Source organism: Eublepharis macularius, chromosome 11, assembly GCF_028583425.1.
Source record: "Eublepharis macularius isolate TG4126 chromosome 11, MPM_Emac_v1.0, whole genome shotgun sequence".
Lineage (NCBI taxonomy): Eukaryota > Metazoa > Chordata > Lepidosauria > Squamata > Eublepharidae > Eublepharis > Eublepharis macularius.
Genome location: NC_072800.1, coordinates 69,553,052 through 69,573,428, shown reverse-complemented (window position 1 = coordinate 69,573,428; position 20,377 = coordinate 69,553,052). Strand labels below are relative to the sequence as shown.

The window sequence follows — 20,377 nt, the reverse complement described above, 5'->3', positions numbered from 1 at the left end:
TTAGAGACTACATTCTCTACCCCCAATTATCTCTTTTCATTCGGAGTACTTTGTGACTTCTATTTTCAGCAAATTTCTCTATTTGTTGTAAGCAGGGTTTTTTTTCTGGGAAAAGAGGTGATGGAACTCAGTGGGTTGCCCTCGGAGAAAATGGTCACATGGCTGGTGGCCCCGCCCCCTGATCTCCAGACAGAGGAGAGTTTAGATTGCCCTCCGCGCCGCAGGGCAATCGAAGCTCCCCTCTGTCTGGAGATCAGGGGGCGGGGCCACCAGCCATGTGACCATTTTCAAGAGGTTCCGGAACTCCGTTCCACCACGTTCCAGCTGAAAAAAAGCCCTGGTTATAAGCATATTGGTGTTCTTGTTCTCTGTGCCATTTTATGGTTCTTCTTTACCCTCGCTGTCCTCATCCTCATGTGGCCTCGCCTTTGTGGTGACTTTATTACCAGAAGGGGGAGTAACTTCTGAGTTTGTAAAAGAAGACTATGAGTATGAAGCCATATTTTTTCAGCAATCTCAAAGAAGGAAGTCCTGAAGCATTCCTCAGAGCCATCCTTGAACGTGCATTGCTTTCAGTACATCATACTGCTGTTTCATGACATAGCAGATGCATGATTTTACCAAAGACATGATAGAAACCTGTAAAGAAAGTCACAAGAATCACCAAACCAATAAGATTAAATGCCAAAAAGGGTCCGAACAAAGGTGAGCAGACAGGAAACAACCAGATGTTGAACATCATACTGCCAAGTTTAGAGGTTTCCCCTCCCTGTAATTAGTTTTCCTGTGCTGAATTTTTTAATATTGTTTAGGTATTTACAGTCTGCTTTTCACACCGCAGCTTACAAAAAACCAGAAAAATATAATTTGGACAAACAAACAAGGAAAAACAAACCTATAAAGCACAATTCCAGCTCTGAGGAGACTGGCGGTGAATCCACTGAACTGGCTCACCGGCCAAGAGTCCTTTAGCCCAGGAGTTCCCAATTGTGTTAAGCTTGTGGTTATTTGTGAACATTGCCAACAGTTAGCATAAACTGGGTGCATCCATGGGATGCAGCTAACCACAAAATGGCTGCCGCAATCACAAAATGTTGGCATGTCCTAACCTATGTTGGAATGTTGGGTCCTCTTATGATGGAACTCGCTGTTTCCAAAAGGATGCTGCCTGCAGATAGCCATGACCCCCTTCTGGGGTCTTCTGAAGCTCCCCTCTTCCAATTACATTGAGGAAAGCCAGGACTGGTTGTTCAGTTCAGGAAACAGAAGCTTTGGGAAAGAAGGAAGTGAGCACCAGGAAATATACTAGCAGGCACTATGGCATCCATGGGACCTACGGTGGGGATAATTGCTTTCACCCACACCAGAGAATGTGCTGCTTTTGGTGTAAATATCAAAATTAGAGAATATTCAACACAACTATAGTAGCATTACAGGCTGGATGCAAAGTCCCATGTGCAATATCCTAGCCCGGAAACATAAAACAGGGGAGTCTTCACTCACCTAAAGAAAGAAAACACTTTTAAAAATCCTACAAGATACACAGTGACAAAATAATGATAAAAGACGTATCACTAATCATATCAAATAATTGTCAATAGGTGTCTTTTACACTCACAACTTCATACAATAGAGTAGCAGCAAATGTGCTATTTGTGTTTTTGTAGGTACTTAATATTGCATTGCTTGCTTTGAAAACATGACATCCTTGTAAAAAAAAGTGCACTCCTGTAGGAAGATGTCCAGACTGTTCACCACAATGGGAAACAAATGTGGAATTTATTGAATATTGCATTTCTGCTGATTGTGCAGAAAAAAACCATGAGAAAAAGAGGAAGAGAACAGATTCCATTTTTTGTTGGGGTCATCATACAGAAATGGCAAACATTCCTGCAGCCATACTTCCTTGACCCTAATCTCCACACAGCTTTTGTTTCATAACAATGGAAATATGTTACAATATTTTTTTAAAAAATCACAACAGCATAATTTTTGTCTTAGTTCATTTTCAAGATTGCCTCAAGTGAAAATTCTATAGCTAAACTGGAGGTAACTACTCAATGAGTAACTTTAGAGGGGTTTTCGCCCATTCATCTATCTTGGAATGCACATCTCTTGGTTGCTTAAGCAACATAAAACAACCAAACTGTCAGCCTTTGTTAAGACAGATGGTTTCCTCAGGATATCCAGAAAGTGTCTTCAACATGAAGACTGAAGGAACAAGTTTGGATAGCCATGCTCAGGAATTAAATATGTATATGTCCCACAATTACAATGTGTGGGATTTATGAATATCGTTAACATCAGTGGTTTTTGGTGGAGATTTAACCTTCGCCACCATTAGAAACTGAAGAGCATCAAAAGGGAATCACAGATCTACATGGTGTAGAATGTTGATCTGGAATCTGGGAGATGCAGGTTCAAATCCACATTCTGTCATGGAAGCTCATTGGATGACCTTCAGCCAGTCATTCTCTCTCCAGCTTAGCAAACATTTCAGTTTAAGGCAACAAGACAACTGGGATAGGAAAGTCTTTGTCCCTAAAAAAGTCACATCCTGAGCTGAACCATTACACGGCAGCTTTGCTCCTTTTACAAGAATACTCTCCTAAACAATTTTTGTTTTGCACATTTTGCAAAATGACAGAAGTGTGGGAGCCTTCCTAATAGTCTCAGGTAGATCCTTCCACAATGTGACAGCCGCCACAGAGGTGTGTGAACATGCAGTTGCCGATTTTACCTGTTTGTAAGGTGATACCTTCAGAAGACTTTGATCTGACGAGTGGAGCTGTAGCAATGGGACATAGCAAAAGAGGCAGTCTTGCAGGTATGCAAGTCCACTGCCTTTAAAGGCTTTGTAGGTGATAGCTAGCACCTTAAAATGAACTCAGTTCCTGACAAGTAACCAACAGAGTGTCTGCAGAAAGGGAGTGACACACAGATTCTGCTTAGCACTGGAAAGTAGCTGGGCTGGGCTGTTCTGTACTAACTGGAGTTTCCAAGTTTTCTATAAGGCAGACCCATATAGAGTTCATCACAGCATTCCAGTATCAAGGAAACCACAGCATGGATTCACACGGCTACATCCGCAGAGTCAAGCTAGTGGGCCATTTTCTGAAATAAGTGAAGTTGGTAGAATGCTCTGCATCAGCTTGTTTCTCCAGCAATAAAGCAGGATCCAGTGTAATCCCCGATGTTCTATCCTAATCAACCGGAGTCAGCTTGGCCCCATCAAAGTGGGGAGCCCCATGTCCATCACGATCCTAGCCTACCCAACAAACATCATCTCAGTTTTGTCAAGATTCAGTTTCAGCTTGTTTATCCTTAGCCATGTAACTACAGCAGTCAGACATTGGTTCACCATGTCACCAGACGGTTTGGGTGAAGAAATATGAAGCTGGGTATCATTGGCATATTGATGGCAATTCCAAACCCACGGAAGTTCATATAGATTGAATAGCAAAAGGGACAAGAACCCCAAATTGTGGAAAACGTGTCCACTACAGCAACCTTCTCAGTTCTGCCCCTAAGGAACAATTTGAACCAATCCAAAGCATATCCCTTAATTCCTTCTCCTACTTCCAGGTGTTTCAAAAGAATGCCATGGCCCACTATAGCAAAGTCTGCTGGTAAGTCTAGAAGACCAGCAGAGAAGCATCTCCTTTATCTACATTTAGGTAGAAGTCATTCACTAAGGCTATCAGTGCTGTCTCTGTCCCGTAGCCTGGCCTGAAACCAGAAAGATGATTTATTTAGAAAAATCTGGAGTTGCTCTACAACTGCTCTTTCTATAATTTTGCCCAGGAAGGACAAATAAAAGACTAGGCAATATTTGGCCACATCATTCTTCTCTAGCAACTTTTTTTTTAAAGAAACAGATGACTGCCTCTTTTAGGATACAAGGAAAGATACCTTGGGTCAATGATAAATTGGATAGAATGCAGGAGGGGAGAATGATGATGTAAGTAGAGATGGGCACAAACAACAATACAAACTAAAAAAAGCCACGAACAGCCCAATCAGCTGTTCGCAAACAAGCTGCTCTGAGGCCCCATTCTAAACAAACAGGTGGTCATTGCAAGCCTCATTCATTGCTGTTCGTCAAGCCAGACAATCTGGCAGCTGCAATCAATTCCCTTGGCAACCGGAGACAGGGACTGCCTGAACTCTGTCTGAACTCCTGCTGTTGCCCTGGAAACCCCAATCAAAGCCCAATTTATCTTGACAGGCAGGTCTTCCTTTCAAGTGTGGAGCTCCAAATTTGTTACAAGGAAGCAAAGAGCAGGGGCAGCTCCCAGCTAGGTTTTGCAGACAGTGAGGGAGAGACAGTTGCTGTTGGCATTTTGAGAGAGAGACAGAGAGAGTGCATTGGAGCTTGAATTTTCTTTGTGTGTGGTGGGATAGGGATCTACCTCTCCAAGTTTTAGGGCTGCTGCCAGGCTCTGGGCCAAGCTATTATTTATTAATGGTACCTTTCCTGCTGCCTGTTCAGGTAAGGTTTCTGGGAGTGGTGCGGTAGGGATCTACCCCTTGAGGTTCCAGGGCTGCTGCCTGGCTCTGGGGCCAAGCTATTATTTATTATTGGTACATTTCCTGCTGCCTGCTCAGGTAGAGTTTCTGGAAATGGTGCAGTAGGGATCTTGATGGCTGGAGGAGAGCCTGCTTGAATTTTCTTTGTGTGTGGTGGGATAGGGATCTACCTCTTCAAGTTCCAGGGCTGCTGCCAGGCTCTGGGCCAAGCTATAATTTATTATTGGTACATTTCCTGCTGCCTGCTCAGGTAGAGTTTCTGGGAATGGTGCGGTAGGGATCTTGATGACTGGAGGAGAGCCTGCTGGCCCCCATGAACAACGAACAACGAACATGTTCGTGAACAGGTCATGTTCGTCAATGTTTGTTGTTTGTGGATGGCAACAAACAACAAACACCATGTTGTTGTTTTTTCTGTTCGTGCCCATGTCTAGTTGTAAGCCACTTCAGATCCCCATTGCAAAGAGAAGAAGGTTGTAAATATCTAAAGAAAATAAATAAATAAATATTTGGCTCATAATGGCACATGAGAACAACAATCTACTCAGTAGCAGAATTACTAATAAGACACCGGCCAGTTACAGGTTTGACCCACAGTACAATCCTAGACAGAGTTACACTCTTGCAAGCCCATTGACTTCGGTGGACTTAGAAGGGTGTAACTCTGCTCTCGATTACAGATCAAGAGATAGCATTGTGAACACACCTGTTCCAGAAAGCTCTCTCTCTCCTTTCTTTCCTTCTCAGCATGGACCAGTGGTTTGCGATAAGCTGATGCCAATCTGACTACAGCAAAAAAGGTCCTCTGAAATGTGGTCCACAAAATCACTTTAAATAATGGTGACAATCATCAATTTGCAAGAGAATTGTGGTCTGCTTCACCCATGGCTTGCATCAGTGTACATGTAAGTCAATACTATGGTTAATGCCTGGAAGGGAAGAGAAGAATTTACTCCAGAGGAGGGATAGGTCAGCACATGTTGACAATGGCCACTTCTGAGCTGCATGCTTTGCTAGAAGCAAGCCCTCTTTTATTAAGAGAGGAGGGAAGGAATAAGAGGAGGTGCTGTCTAACATCGATGTTGAAGGTTGCTTTCCCCATCTCAGGTACTTTATAAATCTTGGCCATGGCCAGAGGTGTGATCCCTTGTGCATGAGCAGAGAGGTAAGAGTCAAAGGGTTCTTGACCCTTTGGTTCTTAGCCTGTGCCTCACAGCCTGTCTTCAAAGAAGCCAGGACTAGGCTGCTGTTGTTTTTTTGGTATGCTGTGGACTGGTGTATTTGTTTTTCTTATTGAAAGTGTTTTTGTTCCATTTTAGAGGGGGGAAAGTAGGTAAAAATAGTACCCTGTGCAAGCACTGAGTCATTACTGACCCATGGGGGGGGGCGTTGTGTCACGATGTTTTCTCGGCAGACTTTTTATGGGGTGGTTTGCCATTGCCTTCCCCAGTCATCTACACTTTACCCCCAGGAAGCTGGGTACTCATTTTACTGACCTTGGAAGGATGGAAGGCTGAGTCAACCTTGAGCCGGCTACTTGAACCCGGCTTCTGCCAGGATCGAACTCAGGTCGTGAGCAGAGCTTGGGCTGCAGTACTGCAGCTTACCACTCTGCGCCTCCCACTCCCACCAAAAAGGAACTTATTGCTTAGTTATTGTTGAAGGGCTGTGTGTTGTGATACAAAGAAGAAGATTTATGGTCCTTTCCAAGGAAATTCTTTCATGGAATGCTCCATGGTCAACAAAGCAATTTTTTTCCTCCGTCAAGAACTGTCTTCCCTTCTTGCTGGTTTCAGGATGCAAAGAAACCTCTTGGAATATGGAACATGTTGCTGTAAGGTCTTCTCTTTTCCCTTGACTTATAAAACACAGAGGGCGAAATGCCTAGAGAGATTCATATGAAGGAATTGGCAGCACTACCACTAGGCCTCAGTTCTTTGTCCAAATGCTCATTTTATGGGCCTCATTCCCATATCCAGGTTGTGACCCTGCTGATATAGAAGAGCAGGATTTTTTTTTGGCTTATTCACTGGAAATATATGTGCCCTGTTAGATTAGTTTATTTATTCTTCAATTTAGGGAGAATAGGCAGTTGTAATCTATATTTTATTTAAAAACAGTAATGCGTGTGTGACAGAGAGGGAGAGAAATTCTGAGACCATAGGAGCTTTGGCCTTCAGGGAAATTCTTTCATAGTAATCTAAGGCAATAAATAATCTCTCTTTGGGTTAAAACAGCACTTAGTGAAGTTCACAACTGGAGCATCTGCACTTTGAAATGTTCCCCAGGGTCCCTCGTAGCAATGCTGCGCTTGGCTGGGATTATTGCAAGGGAGTTTCCCATTTATAATAACTTGATGCATCTTAGGAATTTTCTACCTGGAAGCCATCATTATTAGAGGTTAAAGAACTGAAAGCCCTAAGGCGTTTGCAAGGCAGAGGTAGTTAATGATTCCAGCCTTCTGTAATGTTTGTCAAGGGATTTGGGATTCCCACTGGATGTGAGACACTACATAAATATAAGGTGATTATCTCAACGTCTATAGCCATTAATCCTCCTTGGCAATTATATCAAGTGGATAATCCCTTCCACCGACTTTCTGCAAGGCATCACAAGGCTGGGCCACGGAAACAGGGTCTGCAACACTGGGGCTTTGGTTCCAAAGTAACCTTCGTTTCTGTCTTCTTGGGAAGTGGTGGCATGAACGGAGCACGAACCATAATTTATCTAGTTGATGGAGGATAAGTTTATCAGGAGCCAAGGTTACTTAAATAAAACCTGTGGCACAGGAGATGCAATACACCTCTGATTACCAGGGACTAGGAAAAATGGGAGGGGGTCATCAAGCCCAGTTTTTGTGTTACCTGGTGGAATTGGGCTAACCGCCAGAAAGGAACAAACGCTGGAATATGAGGATCTCAGTCTGATTTGGCTGTGCGGTTCTCATGTTCTTAAGTAAAGCACCTTACTAAAAATAGAGTTACCATACAATCCTAAAAGTTACACCCATTGACTTCAATGGAACTTAGAAGGACGTAACTGATTAGGATTGCATTGTTTGTCTCTTGCAGTAAAACCAATAGAATGACTGGGGATACCTTGAAGACTAACAGATTTTTAGCGACATCCGCATTCATACACAAAATCTACTTCCTCAGACACAAGGACTGTTATCCTCAGTGTCTGTGTACGTGTGTGTGTGAGAGAGAGATAGAGGAGGGGATGGATGGAGGGAGAGAGAGAGAAATACATTTGGGCCTTTTTCTTTTAGAAAAAAGATGATAAGGGAGAGATTATAGAAGTTAACAAAATTATGCATAGTGTAAAGGCCTTCACCTCTCTCTCCTAAAATGCCAAAACTTCAAAGGCACCAGTGACGCTGACATATTTTCTATTTCACCACACAACCCATCATTAGTTTGTGGAACTCACTGCCACAGGATATAGTAATAACCACTTGCTAAATTGGATTGGAAAGAGGATCAATCAAATTAATGGAGAATTTGGTACATTTTGGTTATTAACTATGATGACTTAATGGAATCTCCAAGCTCAAAGATGGAATAACTGCTGAATGCCAATTGCTAGGTGCAAAAACATGGGAGGGCTTTGACATCTGTGGCCCTGCTTGTAGGTGTTCTGGTGGTACCCAGTTGGCTACAGTAGGAAATAAGACACTGGGCTAGATGGACCTTTCTTCTGAACCAACAAGGCTCTGTAATATTCAGAAATCCACTCAATGCTTTGTTATACGTCTGGAATTAGAGAATCTGGAGCAAGGTGTCACTTAAGATGAATGCTTTCCTTGTCCCCCTCCCAGCTGGCAGCAAGCAGCTGGAAAGGGCTTTGACAGGCCTCACTCTGTTGTCTTTGTCCATGTGAGTTTATTCCAAACAACATCATAGTCTGTTTAATGAGAAAAGATTCTCAGTATCTTCCTGGAAGAACACAGCATCTTGTCTTTCTTCCATCACGGAACTCAAAGTGGTGTACATCAAGTGCCCAAATAGCTCCCCACTCATAGAAGAGCCCTTCCTGGTTTGTTTCAAGGAAGGTTACTGCATCCTGCATCTTCCAACCATACTCAAGGCTGGAAGCTGGCCAGCTGATAGCAACAGCTTCATACATCTGACAAACTGGACCCTAGTCCAGAAAAGAGCTGTTAAACTGCCATCTTCTATCATTTTACCATGTCTGAGCTTCCCATGAAGTGGTCACATTGAACCTCTCCCTTCCTAAAATTATGAAATCCGCAAGGCCCTGGCTACTTCTCCAAGGTAACTTGATCCCAAACATTTTGCTTTTATCCTTTGACCCATGATACAACTATTCCAAAAGAACTGTGCATATATTGATGTTGTAACCCACCCTGAGCCTGCTTGTGGAGAGGGAGGGCTAGAAATTGAACCAATCAATCAATATTTAAAGCGGTCACTGGATAGAAAGAAATGAGCTTAACTCCCCCCCCACTGGATGTTACCACCATTCCTGTTTTTAGAATGTTGTTGCATTGAGTGAAGATAAGTTATACTGTGGTTACCGCCCTCTTGATATCGTTTTAATTATTTATACGTGAATTGTAATTTTAATAATGCTTTTATGAATTTGTGAATTCTTGTCCATATTATCGATTATGTGTTTTAATTGATGTAATCCACCCTGAGCCTGTATGGGGAAGGCAGAATAGAAACAAACCAACAAATAAGGGAACCTAAGCCATCCAGCTGAGGCAGCAAGGTCATCTGAATACTAGGAAAGGCACCGAACAGCAAAGGTTGCGACGGAGACAGAGCTCAGGCGCAGTCCCAATGTGCCTCTATGATTTTACTGTAAAGTTTCTGGGGATTGGTTGTTGTGGATTTTCCGGGCTGTATCGCCGTGGTCTCACAGCTGCTGGCGAAACATCAGGAACTACAATGCCAAGACCACGGCGATACAGCCTGGAAAATCCACAACAACCATCGTTCTCCGGCCGTGAAAGCCTTCAACAATATTTCTGGGGATTCCTAGAGAGAATTCACATCAGTACTCAAGAGTTTACTGGAAGTGATGCCGCACAGTTACCAGTGGCACCCCCCATCTCCCTCCCCAGACTCGCAACTCTAGTTTATTATATATAATAGCAGCAATGTAGGGCAGAGAAATATGGTAGTGTCAGTGGAAATTGTAGCTTTGTCTTTGTAAACATCCCAGGTGATCAATTGTACATCACATATACATCCTTCAAGCCCTAAAGCAAAACTACTACAGTGGTGCATAGCACAAAACATTGTTGCCCTCTTGAATAGGTATAATTTAGGTAAAAGCTTTCAGAAATTCAATAGTGCTTCTAATTTGTGAACAGATATGATCCATTTGCTCTAAGCTTTAATTTTATTATTAATCAGGTATCTCAAAAGGCACAAAGGAGTTGTGCCGGTCTCCACATTGCCTCTTGGGGCCAAGCTACACGTGACGAATGACACTTGAACGGCAAGTGTATTTCTCCCTTTTCACTTGTCCTCCACTCAATCCACTTGCCGTTCAAGTGTCATTCGTCATGTGTAGCTTGGCCCTTGTTCTCTGGAAAACTGAACTGCTCTGTGCAAATGCATATACTTGATTAACTAGATTAAATGACTTTGTAATATTAGGGAACTTTTTGAAATTAGCAGCCTATATGAAATGCTCAGTTCTCCTAGACCGCCGAAGAATGAGTCTTTTTTTTTTTTGTGTATCCTCACAGCAGGGTAGGAGGGAGGGAATGTGTATATGCGTAGAAGACACTCAACAATCAACAATTACAGGTAAATGCAACACTGTTTTCGTCTTCGTTCTTCTGCGCAGCTCCACATTAGGAGTATAACAAGCTACTCATCAATGGGGGCGGGTGTGAGGAATATTTAAGTGAACAAAGACTGAAGTACTGCATTCCCCACAGCTGTATCTGATCTGGAATTCGTGTCAATCATGTAACATCTGATGAACGTATCAATAGATGACCACGTGGAGGCTTGGTAGATGTGCCCCAGAGGAAGGCTGCTGAGGATGACCGAGCCAATGTGGAGTGAGCCTTGATCATCCTTGGACATCGAGTCTTTGTTGTAAAGTAGCATTGTCTAATGGCCACCCCGATCCACCTGGAAAGAGACTGGTTAGGGACTGGTAGGCCCTTACGTGGGCCTGCATAACATATGAAAAGAGATTTTGACCTTCTAAAGGGTCTTGTTCTCTATAGGTAATATAATAAAGCCCGTTTCACACCTTTGGAGGTTTCTACACAGAGGCTAGATGGCTATCTGACAGCAATGCTGATTCTGTGAACCTGGGCAGATCGTGAGGGGGAGGGCAGAATGGGTTACATCAGTGCTTAGTTCTTGTGGCCTTCTTACATGCCCAGGGTAATGCCGATCACCACCTTGGGGTTAGGTAGCAATTTTCCACAGGCCAATTTGGCTAGGGACCCTGGAGATATTTTGCCATCTTTTGAGCATGGAGCAGGGGTCACTGGGGCAGCCGGGGGGGGGAGTTGTGAATTTCCTGCAATGTGCAGGGAGTTGGACTAGATGACCCTAGAGGTCCCTTCTAACCCTATGATTCTATGATCCTATGACTCTCTTCAGAGAGGTGATGGCTATTAGGAAGGCCATCTTCCAAGATAGAAGTGCTAATGTACAGTGAGATAAGGGTTCAAAAGGTGGTAACATTAATTGAGCCAACACTAGAGAAAGGCTCCTTTGAGGGACTGGGTTTGTCCTAGTTGGAAAGGTGCGAAGAGCTCCCTTTAGGAACTGCTTGGATGCGTGGTGAGAAAATAAGGTCTTGCCATCCACCTGTTTATGGAAAGCTGAAACAGCGGCAAGATGAACCTTAACTGAAGATGCTGTTAGGCCTCTATGTAGGAGGGAGAGAAAGTAGTCAAATGCCATAGATATGGGACAGGTGAAAGGGGACTGTCCTCTTTCCAACACCCACTTTGTGAAATTATTCCATTTGAATTCATATGATACCCTGGTAGAGGGTTTCCTAGCATTTAATAGGATCTGGGTAACTTCTCTTAAGAAGGTAGGTGCTCTGGGAACAGTAGCCAGGTTGTAAGGCTGAGGGTGGTGACATTGTGGTGCATAATCTGACCCCTCGACAGTAGGTCTGGGGCCACCAGTAGACGAAGGAATTGACCTTTGGCCATCTCCCAGAGGAGTGGAAATCAATTCCTGTGGGGCCAGAAAGGTGCAATGAGGATGCAATGTGTGTGGTAATGTCTGATTCTGCACAATACTTGAGGTAGTAGGAGTATTGGTGGGAAAGCATAAAACAGTCCCTTGTTCCACAGTATCTGGAATGCGTCCCCCTGAAGTGGTAATCCGATCCAGCTTGAGAGCAGAACATTTTGGCCTTGGTGTTCTCTGAAGTGGCAAAGATCTCTGGAAATCCTTACTTCACGAAGATTGGGCAGATATACCTGTCGTTGATCGACCACTCATGGTGCGGCCTGAAAAGTCTGCTCAATGTGTCTGCTCTGGTATTTGACATGCCAGCAATATGTATCGCCTAAGGGAAGGTGTTGTTGTGGATAGCCCATAGCCAAAGTCGTGTGGCTTCCTTGCCGAGAATTAAAGAAACTGTTCCCTCCTGTTTGTTCAGGTAATACAATGCGGTGGTATTGCCTGTCTGCTCCTGAACTCTCTTGTCGAATAACTTTCCTACAAAAGAGGCAAGTAACATATGGCCCTCATTTCCAAAACTTTTATGTGCAATTTGGATTCTGTTACTGACCATGTGTTCTGTTGGTTGTTGTGGGTTTTCCGGGCTGTATTGCCGTGGTCTTGGCATTGTAGTTCCTGACGTTTCGCCAGCAGCTGTGGCTGGCATCTTCAGAGGTGTAGCACCAAAAGACAGAGATCTCTCAGTGTCACAGTAACACAGTGTCACTGTGACACTGAGAGATCTCTGTCTTTTGGTGCTACACCTCTGAAGATGCCAGCCACAGCTGCTGGCGAAACGTCAGGAACTACAATGCCAAGACCACGGCAATACAGCCCGGAAAACCCACAACAACCATCGTTCTCCGGCCGTGAAAGCCTTCGACAATACATGTGTTCTGTATTGAGAATCCCTCAAAATGGGCTCCCCAATCTACAGGGAGACATCTGTGATTAACCTAACCTCAGGTGGGTGAATGCTGAAGGGTGTACCCCTACACAGTTTATCCTGACTTGTCCACCATTGTAGTGATCTAATAATGGATCTAGGGATCGACAGGCACTTAGACAGTGGTTCCCTAAGGACCGGGGGGGGGGGGGTCAAACTTCCTAATAAACTAGTTTTGAAATGGCCTCATAAAGAGGCACGCAAAGGGAACCACACAAGTGGTAGAAGCCATAAGTTCCAGTAATTTCTGAATGGACTTTGCAGGTTGAAAACGTTTGGTCTCAAAATGGTGCACCATTGATTGGAGGGAAGCCATCCTATATCTGGGCAGAAAGGCCCTACCTGTTCTTGCACCTAATGTGGCACCTATAATTTGAGTTGGCTCTAGGGAAGATTTTTTCCCCAGTTAATTAGGAGACCTAAATTAGAAACAGTTTGAATGGAGAGTTCAATGTGTTTTAGCAATGTATCTCTGAACTGACCCACCAGGAGACAGTCATCCAGGTAAGGGTAAATAATGCACCCCTTGGATCTGAGGAATGCTACTACCACAACCATGCACTTAGTGAATACTCATTGAGCCAAAGAGAGCCCAAGTGGTAGAGCAGTGTACCGCTGCTTCAATTTGTAAGAGCCTTCCACCCTACGTGATGTGGCTGGAGGAGGCCGGCTTCTCCCATAGTCCATGGGCTATGTCGAGTAAGTCCTCCACCGCTGGGAAGGCAACAGATGATGCAGTGTTGGGGTAAAGGGCCTGAAGCACCTTACTTTTAGGTTTGGGCATGGAAGAAGAGACATCCAGTTCCAGTGCTCTGGCCATTCTGAAAAAAATGTGGTAATCTTCTGTGGATGAGGATGAAGTGGGGCCCCCCACTACTTCCTCAGGTGATGGGTCAGAAGCTAGTTCGGACATCTTGTCCAACTGAGAGACAGTCTCTATGTCCTCATCTGAACCCGATGCTGAATGTGAGCACAATCTATACTGCTGCAAAGATGTGCCTGGGGCCTTGGATGGTGGGTGCTGCACTGGAATGGAGGGTGCAGATGAGGGCATTATATGGAGCCGATTGTAGCCAAGACATAAATTCTTGCCAGTTCAGAGCTGGCGTTTGATAGGAAGGTGTATATGGCCACACTGGAATCGAAGGATTCGAAGTTGTCGGAACCGACAAAGAAGTCCATGAAAATGGGGTGTATTGCTGAGTCAGTGGAAGTTACTGCAATGCGAATCCATTTGTTGTTGGCAGCGGAACTGAGGTCTTTGGATATGTTTGCAGAGGGCTCGGAACGGGGGCCACAGAAAATGCCTGATCCGTATCCTCACCAGCACTTTCCCCCTCCTCTTCCTGCTGGAAGGAGTAGAGGCGGGCCTCTTCAAATATTTCGTCTTTGATTTGGCCTTCTTTGGAACCGGCTCCAAAGAAGCTCGTTCCAACCTTGTCGATTCTGGGGAATGTTGTTTTGAGGAGCCTGTTCTCTTCTGGATTAGCATTGGTTCCCCTAGTTGTCGGTTCTGAGGCAGTTGATGGAGCCGATTGCTGTTTAGGAGGGTCATGTCTCCCAGTCTTTGGAACCGGGGGCTCGGAACCAGTGGTGGGTTCAGCTCAGTGGATGGTTTTTCTGCTGGCTTTGAGATGGGAAGCCTGATTGCTGCGTGCCTTAGGGGTAAACTTCTGACAGTGGCTGCAAGTGGCAACACTGTGGGACTCTCCCAGGTAGAGTAAGCATAAATTGTGGTCATCTGTGTGTAACATCTTCGTGTTGTATTTGGAGCACTTTTTGAATAGCGCCTTCTGTGACATCTCAATGTAGCTATTTTAATATAACTATTAACTATCAACTAACAACTATCAACTGTCAAACTATTAACTATCAATTATAACACTATCAACTATTAAAACTATTGAACTATTAACTATGAAAGCTATTAAGGAGGTATGTAAAGCAAAGAGACAAAGCGGAAAGACTTGTCTCACCGGCAGTGAAAAGAGAACTGAGGGATGAGGGGGTGCTCTGCATTCCTGTGCAGCGGCCAGGTGGGAAAATGCCGGGCATGCGCAGATGGGTGGAGATGCCCCCTCAGAAGTCTTAGAGCTAAAAATCTTTCTCCAAAGCAGGCCTGCTCAGGCACAGTCCCAGTGTGGGGCTGCACAGAAGAATGAAGACAAACCACTGAGTTTCCAGTGATTCCTAGAGAGGACTCGTGTTTGGGGGCCAGCCAGATAAAAGGTGGGGGGGGGGCTGGGAGCACGGGATCCCCCACCCTGAGAGGGGTACCTAGGAATCCTAACTCCAATTGCAAATACCCATATAAAGGCCAATGGTTAACCATGTTTTGTTTATTTATTTTGATTATTTATATCTCCCATAACAATGACCCTATGAAGTAGGTTGGGCTAATGTAGAAGTTGGAAACAAGGATATGGGTCAACTTTAATCAGACCATCAGAAAGCCACATGCAGCTACCCCTTCCCAAGTCTATGAACCAAAATATTATATATGAATGTTTATCTTAACACTGAGGACTTAAATAAATTATGTGATTTTGTACATTTTTCTTCTAAACAAAATAGTGTAATAATCCATGAATGTAAATAACAAAATATAGTATGCAAGGAATTGCTTTGCCACAGGATATTGTAACATCTTTGCAGTTATTGGGAGCAGCTTGTGGGTTGGGTGTAAGGAGGAGGAAAGGTACAAAACAATCAATGAGTGGAACTATTTTGCCATGTTTCCAAAATTCTTGTGTGTGCATTCAGTTGCAGTGACACACATGTAAGCATATGTAAGAAACCCATAAAGCGAGACAATTCAAAGCAGTTATTTTCTCGGGGGTGGGAGGTGGCTCTCCCTGGGCTAGTAAAACTGACAAAAGGAATGGCAATAAAAGGAGAATGATGAGGCTTTAACAGAAAACGTCAAGGCATCCCGCTGCAAATGCCTGCATAGCGCGCCATCTCACTATGCTTAAAATGAGACTGCATTGGCTCTTTACGATCTCCTTAGCATTTTAAAATCATGCCAGTCCCAAATTACTGATGCAACACACACACACACATACAGACCACATTGGTTTATTTTTTATGTGCAACATTTAGGATCAAACATACATCACAGAGCAACTGCTTCATTCGCTGCTGGGAGGAAAAAGCTTCCATCAAGGTGCACGCTAACAGTGCCGTTCTGAAATCAGTGGGCTTAGACCGGGATAACTCTGCATAGGATTACACTGCAAGCCTTTTATTTTGAGTTTTTACGAGGAAAGGAACAGGGAGGAAAAGTCATCTGCTTGCCTCTGCAGGTTAAAACTGGCCATTTGGGGAAAAATCGTTCACATAACGTTTCAGAATGTCGTTTTCTGCTTGGCAGACACAGTATTCATGGGCAGTTTTAAAAAGCAGTATTGGGTCTACATTGTTTTTGTCCCAAAGTCCTATTTGGTTGAAAAATCTACCAGCAGAACAAGGTTTTGAACCTTAAATGGCAACTTCCCTTGCACTCGTTTAAGGCATTGTTAAAAATAAAACCAGATAAATGGACTTCATAAAATAAACACTGCGCTGAAAAAAGTAGAAAATGCGTACAGATGAAACCTCTGCCATGTAACATTGCAGCTGAAATCTTTTATTTATTGGCACAGCAAACACATGCATGACATGTCTCTCTGGAGTGTCAACCTGAACTTAGGAAACCTGGGTTCAAATTCCAGACCCACCATAATATGCTCCATCAAGTCACTCAACCTTGATAAACTGGGAATCATCATAAGAGGTGATGGTTTAAGGTCCTCGATGAGAAAAGGCAGTTAAAAAAATAGGCGAATATATAACCATATAGAGCAGAACTACAAGTGACAAAAGGCACAGATTGGACACTTGTCAGCTTCCCTCAAGTTTTGATGGGAAATGTAGGCATCCTAGTCTTGCAGCTTGGCTCTCTGACTGCTGTCCAATGGACTTTTCAACTGTCACTTGTCCAACATTCCGCCAATCTGCCTACATTTCCCATCAAAACTTGAGGGAAGCTGACAAGTGTCCAATCTGTGCCTTTTGTCACTTGTAGTTCCGCTCATAGGTATAGAGTCAGAATATGCTCTGGCATAGAATTCCGGGGCTCTTTAGAAAAAAACAAATGCTTTAAAAAAAAGACAAAACCACTTGGAGTCTGCAGGATCATGGCCCTGGGCGCTATGCCACACCCATTCACACCCTGCCAGGCTTGCCTCCCTGGAGCTATACTTCTTGTTGTTTAAGAATTCCCACTCGAGCGATGCAAACAAGTCCTTTTCTGCCCAAAACAAGAATATGCACTTTTGCAAATGGCTTTAGACACACCATTACGGTGCTACTCAGTTCTCCAGCCCCCATCAATCTCCAGGGACATTTCCCTAAATATGTGTGACCTGTACATTTCTGATAAACCAGAAAGGATGCCCTGGGGTTTACTCTCAAGAAAGTGTTCTTAGGACTGACGGCTAGCCCAATACTTACATCTCCACGGCTCAATAGGCCAGTATCCTAAGAAGCTCACATGCGTTAATTTGGGACTGTCCTTTTATTCTCATGGGATTTTGTTCTAGAAATCTCTGGGAAGTCAAGGGGGCTTTCTGGGGGCATTGGAATTGCTGCTAAAATGGGAATGAAGCCTGCCTGTACATAAATAGAATACTGCAAACAGCACATTGGCTCATGGCCATAAACCTATGGAAAACAATGTACTTGTACACTGCCAATTTCCACCCAAAAAGCTGTCTTGGAATCGCTCCTTTGGGACTTCTGAATGCGAACCTTGATTTCAACAGATAAGCACTGCCTCTTTATTTAAGGTATGTTGTTGTCTGTTAACAAGAAACCAATTTCATGCTTCCCAGGTTTACTGAATACTGCAGTACCACTGAACAACCGCAGGCAGCCCCTCTGCATGTTCCATTAAGGAACGATTCCATTAGGTCTGTGTACCCAGTATTATCATTTGTAAAATAAAAGAATGAATCAAGAGATCGCTTAAGGACTGAAGATTTTTGATGCAAAAGGACCTGAAATACTCTGAACAGCCTGAAACGTCGCCTTCATAAAACTGCGGAGACCTAAGTCCAACATATTTTGCACACCTAAAGAAGAAATAAAAGATAATAATCACAAACAGAAGGATAGAAGGTCCCCATGACCCTAAAGAAGTCGATGGATGCTCAGATATCGTCTGTAACTGTGAAAAGATCCCATCTTTTGGCATGAACTGTGTTAAATTTTGCCTCATCAACAAATGTGGGGTTTAAGTCACATATTCAACTGTACATGTGTTAAACATAAGAATTACCCACATTTATAAAGAAAAATCATACACTGTACACAGAAGCCGTGTTTACAAGTTACAGTGAATGCATGCACAAGCCATTTTTTAAAAAAAAAAATTAAAAACAAGGAGTACAAAAAGAAAAGGGGAAAGGGGACAAAAATTTAGGATTTAAATTTAAAGATTTTGATTCTTCATGTGCATTAAGTAATTCTCATGTTACATTCAACACGTGTACTATTAAATGTGTAACTGAAACCTCATTTTGTCCAGGTATTCCGCTCACCTTTGGTTTCATTTGTAAAGTGAATACATGTTGGCTCTTTCTTATAAACAGCTGTGTGCATGTGCATATAGGATGCACACGCATGTGCTGAAACATGTAAACAGGGCTAGCTTGTACGTGCATTCAACATAACTTGTGAAATGGGCTTCTCTTGCATGCCAACTTAATGACTTTCCAGCCATTGCAGAATCAGCTAAGGTGATGCAAACCTCTGACCCCGAGATACTGTCAAAACGTACCTCAGTGGGATGGGATTGCAGCAAACACACAGCATAGCAGGGCGCACACACTGTAGCGTGCCTTAGACAAGGTATTGCTGTAATTGCACTGGTGCCACCCATTGTGTAGCCCTTTGCAGTCATGAATATTTATAGAACTGCAATGCCAGCAGGTCGTATTCAAGTTCAGCTTCAAATGGATATGTAATGATGTTGAGTTATGAGGTTACAATAACTTCTTCTCCATTCATAATTGTACCAAGCCGTGAGCAGGTCAAGCATCTTTTGTCAATCTACTCCAGGTTCAATAACATAGTAGGAGATATAAAGGAGTTTCAAATAAAGAGACAGTCAGTGGAACTTGACGCCTCAGATCAATGTGATTAAAATCAATCCCAGCTGTTCAATTTCAATTCTTTATTATACATCAGCAATGGAAGAGAAAGGAATCGGCAATTGCAGCCCCACCGTTGTATCTGCGATTATCTATTCCGTACTTGATTTATGGTTTTCAACCAACTTTATTTTTCCCCTTGAAAAATGGAGACCAAATTTATTCTTCCTGTATTGCTATCTATGCAAAAAGATATGAATAATTACATACAGATTTCATCACCGTTTTCTATGCCGCGAAAAGAATTCTTTGTGTTCAGATTTGTATGCTTCAGTGGCAAGTTCGTTTTCTTCTTTGAAAATGGTAAGAAATCAGGGATATAAGCTGGCAATTTAAAACAGTTTGAAAGCTGGGAGACAGTTATTGACCCCATCACATGTTCTGACACATCTCCTATATTTGGAATCTCAACTCAAGCTAACAATAATTCAGGTTAACTGTAAGAGTTTCAGGGGGGGAAAAAAGGGGAAAATTGAAATTCATTCTGTTGCTTTTCTTCTCTCTTCCCCATCCCTTTGACCTTTCATTATGCTTTATTTTCCTGTATAACTATACTCTCAGACGTTAAGAGGCAGATTTCTCCAGCATGTGCACTAGAACAAAGCTAGTCAAAAAGCAAGCTTTACTTATATATCTGTATTGTTCAACATTTTTTAATTTGTACGTCAATGTCAAGATATATGAATTCTCATATTAATTGAAGCCTTACTGAGTTGAGAGTAGACATGGGCACGAACCACAAAAACCCCGAACTGTGCAGTTCGTGGTTCATGGCATTTTCATGAACCAGGAACCACAAACTCTCATGAACTGGGGAGCGGCGGGGAAATGGCCATTTAAACTGTGGGTGGGGCTTGGCTGGTTGGCCAGCCGGGAGTTCCCAGCTAGGCAGCCAAGCCCCGCTGTTTAAAAGATCAGCTGCTTGTTGGCATCCCCCCAACAAGCAGCTGATCCATGGGTTTAAATGCCCCTTTCCCTGCCGCTTTGCAGGAGTTGAGAGTGAGTTAGACAAGCAGCATTGTATAGTAGTTAGAATGTTAGATAAGGATTTGGGAGACTCAGGTTCAAATCCCCATCCTGTCCTCATAGCTTGACGGGTGACTCTGACCTCATCAATCTCTCCCAACCTAACCTACTCTCATCCCAACCTAACCTGCCCTCACAGGGTAGTTGCTGTCAGGATGAAATGGAGGAAGGAAGAAGAATGTGTAAACTGGTTTGTGTCATGGCTATGCTGAATTGCAGGGCATAAATATCTAAATAAATAAATAGTTTTGTGGTGTGGGAGGAAAGATCAGGGCAACTCAGTGCAACATGTTTACTTAGAAGAAAGGGGTGAATTGCAGCAGAATGTTAGAGCACAGTGTTGAGGTGGAAGAACGGACTCTTCCTCTTCAGACTACAGGGATTATATTTGTCAAAGTTACGCTGCAGTATTCACTGTTTATCAGGGAAAATTAGAACAGCATGCAACAGGCCAGGCAAGGAAATTTCTCCCTGGTATAATAATTATTTACAGGGTT

General features: G+C 43.4%; 1 protein-coding gene across 11 annotated transcripts in view; it reads right to left on the bottom strand.

Annotated features, from left to right (window-relative positions):
- The window catches only part of KIAA1217 (KIAA1217 ortholog), a 476,642-nt gene that overhangs the window by 164,060 nt on the left and 292,205 nt on the right, over nt 1-20,377 (bottom strand). The window lies entirely within an intron of this gene.